Raw genomic sequence first — 4,428 nt, 5'->3', positions numbered from 1 at the left:
AATTCAACTTCAACAATCAAGCTCTAATATTTTTGTTTTCAACTTCTGACAATTTCGAATTTGAAACGCAGACGATATTATCCTGGACCACGGAACTTGGATAAATTCACGACGAATAACCACTATAATAACCAAGATGCATTACCTCAAAAGTCTACCATGTACCCAGAAGACGATCAGCCATTTTCTCGAAAGAATTTTTCCGGAACAAAACAAGCGTGCCACGCCACAGATTTAAATTAACTTTCCACTTCCCGATCCGATCATAACAACCAATTTGTCGGAAGCACACCAACCGACTAGGAATATTTTTTTTGATATGAATCATTACACTTTAATTTCAAATTTTATAATCTGAAAATATTAGTTTTTTTTTAATCCTTGCACTTTTTTTAAGAATTTTAATTTCTGCAATCACCATTGATCTTTTTGCTGGTTTTCCCATGTTTAGAATTTGATTCAATGAAATCGAGGTGTGTAGAGCTCCTTTAAATCACTTCTGTCAATTAAACTATAGACAATTTATTTTTACATCTATGACTGCAACTCTGGTCTATTGTTATTGCTCTATCCATAAATACACATAAATGGTTTTTTATCTTTGGTTTATTTTGTGATCACCACAGAGTACCTACTCATTCCGAGGAAACCATGGTTTAGCCAGTTAGTTTTCTCAAAAACTGTTACATCTATTCTGTGTAGAATGCGCTTGGGTCATGTATGTACCCCGGCGCATTTACACAGGATGAAAATGGTTCCCGATCCTCACTGTTCCTGTGGGAAGTATGGGGACTTAAACCATGTTTTCTTTGCATGCACTCTATATGATCGAACTGACTTTCTTGCTCATCTCGAATCATTGCACATTCCGTTTCCTTAGGGTTATGTTAGGGTTATGTTAGGGTTGTGTTAGAGTTGTGTTAGGGTTATGTTAGGGTTGTGTAAGGGTTGTGTTAGGGTTATGTTAGGGTTGTGTTAGGGTTGTGTTAGGGTTGTGTTAGGGTTATGTTAGGGTTGTGTTAGGGTTGTGTTAGGGTTATGTTAGGGTTGTGGTAGAGTTGTGTTAGGGTTATGTTAGGGTTGTGTTAGGGTTGTGTTAGAGTTGTGTTAGGGCTATGTTAGGGTTGTGTTAGGGTTGTGTTAGGGTTATGTTAGGGTTGTGTTAGGGTTGTGTTAGGGTTGTGTTAGAGTTGTGTTAGGGTTGTGTTAGGGTTATGTTAGAGTTATGTTAGGGTTGTGTTAGGGTTATGTTAGGGTTATGTTAGGGTTATGTTAGGGTTGTGTTAGGGTTATGTTAGGGTTATGTTAGGGTTATGTTAGGGTTATGTTAGGGTTGTGTTAGAGTTGTGTTAGGGTTATGTTAGGGTTGTGTTAGGGTTGTGTTAGGGTTATGTTAGGGTTGTGTTAGAGTTATGTTAGGGTTGTGTTAGGGTTGTGTTAGGGTTATGTTAGGGTTGTGTTAGAGTTGTGTTAGGGTTATGTTAGGGTTGTGTTAGGGTTGTGTTAGGGTTATGTTAGGGTTATATTAGGGTTGTGTTAGGGTTGTGTTAGGGTTAGGTTAGGGTTATGTTAGGGTTAGTCTATCGCCCGAAAAGAAACCAGTCCCCGAGTCGAGAGGCGCACTATTGTGTTCCTAGTGTGCCTCAGACGGTGGGTAGGGACTATATTGGTCCCCCGAGGAGAGTCCTTATTAGGCGCCGCTGGCCAGGTTGCGCGAACGTGTTTGGCCCCGTAACCTGACCATCAGGCGATGCGTGGAACGCCGTGGGGTTTTAGTCGGTAAAAGTCCGACATAACCTCCGTGCCTCCCCGGGCGCGGTGGTATCCATGAGGATTTCCCCACGATAAAAAAAAAAAGGGTTATGTTAGGGTTATGTTAGGGTTGTGTTAGGGTTGTGTTAGGGTTATGTTAGGGTTGTGTTAGGGTTGTGTTAGGGTTGTGTTAGAGTTGTGTGAGGGTTGTGTTAGGGTTATGTTAGGGTTGTGTTAGGGTTGTGTTAGTGTTGTGTTAGAGTTGTGTTAGGGTTGTGTTAGGGTTATGTTAGAGTTATGTTAGGGTTGTGTTAGGGTTATGTTAGGGTTATGTTAGGGTTATGTTAGGGTTATGTTAGGGTTGTGTTAGGGTTGTGTTAGAGTTATGTTAGGGTTATGTTAGGGTTGTGTTAGGGTTGTGTTAGGGTTATGTTAGGGTTGTGTTTGGGTTGTGTTAGGGTTGTGTTAGAGTTGTGTTAGGGTCGTGCTAGAGTTGTGTTAGGGTTATGTTAGGGTTATGTTAGGGTTGTGTTAGGGTTGTGTTAGGGTTATGTTAGGGTTGTGTTAGAGTTGTATTAGGTTTATGTTAGGGTTGTGTTAGGGTTGTATTAGGTTTATGTTAGGGTTGTGTTAGGGTTGTGTTAGGGTTATGTTAGGGTTGTGTTAGAGTTATGTTAGGGTTGTGTTAGAGTTATGTTAGAGTTATGTTAGGGTTGTGTTAGGGTTATGTTAGGGTTGTGTTAGAGTTGTGTTAGGGTTATGTTAGGGTTGTGTTAGGGTTGTGTTTGGGTTATGTTAGGGTTGTGTTAGAGTTGTGTTAGGGTTATGTTAGGGTTGTGTTAGGGTTATGTTAGGGTTATGTTAGGGTTGTGTTAGGGTTGTATTAGGGTTATGTTAGGGTTGTGTTAGGGTTATGTTAGGGTTGTGTTAGGGTTATGTTAGGGTTATGTTAGGGTTGTGTTAGGGTTGTGTTAGGGTTATGTTAGGGTTGTGTTAGGGTTGTGTTAAGGTTGTGTTAGGTTAGGTTAGGTTAGGTTAGGGTTATGTAAGGGTTATGTTTAGGTTATGTTAAGGTTAGGTTAGGGTTATGTTAGGTTTGATGATCCTTAGTGAGGAATAAAATTAACGTATTTGAGGTATCAATAAATCTGTTACCATAAAAGCTAGATAATAGATATTTAGTAGGTATATTTAATAAATTTCCTGAGGACATTTTTTACTGAAAATTTCAGGTTTCTAGCGTCATCCAGACCGAAGCTATGACGGTTCAAAAATACGGCGAAATGCTGTGAGAAAAGGTACGTGCCCTACTTACCTTTTCTCACAGCGGCCACCGTTTGGCTCGTCTTGGCGGGGGCACTGCCGTGCCCCTTGATTCTCTTTGCTGTGAAGTGTGTACCATGTGTGTAGTGTACCACTATACCAAAGAGTAGGTATGTAATCACTGGTACCACTCACGTACACCACGTACACGTACAACCAAACCGATCATATGAATGAAATGAAAATCAAATGAAAATAAACAAAATTTGCGTCTTCTCATGCCAATATGGTGCCAATGACCACCCATAAAACAGGGGAGCCAACATAACGCCATAGGTAGGTACTATTCGATGAAACGCACTATACTCAACATACTACATCACAAAGAGTATGTAAATATGTAAGCACTACGTTATGTGCAGCATTGAATTCATGACACTATAATTTAAAATCACACTAATATTATAAAGGCGAAAGTTTGTATGTGTGTGTGTGTGTGTGTATGTTTGTTACTCCTTCACGCAAAAACTACTGGATGGATTTGGCTGAAATTCAGAATGGAGATAGATAATATCCTGGATTAGCACATAGGCTACTTTTTATCCCGGAAAACCAAAGAGTTCCCACGGGATTTCGAAAAACCTAAATCCACGCGGACGAAGTCGCGGGCGTCAGCTAGTAATTTAATAATAACGTAGTGATTACATCATAGGAGTGCAGCTTCAGATCATAAAAAAATCGCAAATTAAAAATCGCTTGTGGTGCCATCTATATGAGAGCACGGCTTAACAAATAGATATAATATATAATTTATATTTGGACTTCGTCTGTGATGGTGTTAGCTGGCGGGCGTGCTCTGCTGTTTTTGAGTGTTTTTTTTTTTTTGTTAAAACTGACTGGAAACTGCTCTAAGGGGGTGCCGTGCGTGTGTTGGCGAGCGCCGGCACAGACGGGGTCCATACTTGTATAGTTTCCCTAACTTGTTACAAATAACTACAAACTTGACATTGTCTAATCTTTGTAAAGCCAGACGAGAGAAAAAAAAAGACTTTATATTTTTAAACATGTTTTAAACAAACGTTAATGGAATTGATAATGTTTGTTTAAAACATGTTCAAAAATCTTCAAACAATATAATATATGCTAGTATAAAATACTATATATCTGGGCACCCTGCCTCGTTACAGTGATTTGGATGATATTTTTGTTTTATAATTTTTATATTTAGGTATTTTTAACATTTGTGAAAATCTGTATTATTACTTTCTGAATAAAAAATTTACTAAATCACTAACAAGATAGGTAAGTAAATATGCGTTGAATAAAAAAAAAATATATGCTAGTACAGTACATTGAAATAGCATTTAAATTTTCACGCTTTCGCACGCTTTGCGCGCTATTAGTGCCCTCTAG

This window comes from Maniola jurtina, chromosome 28, assembly GCF_905333055.1.
Source record: "Maniola jurtina chromosome 28, ilManJurt1.1, whole genome shotgun sequence".
NCBI lineage: Eukaryota > Metazoa > Arthropoda > Insecta > Lepidoptera > Nymphalidae > Maniola > Maniola jurtina.
The sequence above is the reverse complement of the archived record's forward strand: the minus strand, read 5'-3'. Positions refer to the sequence as shown.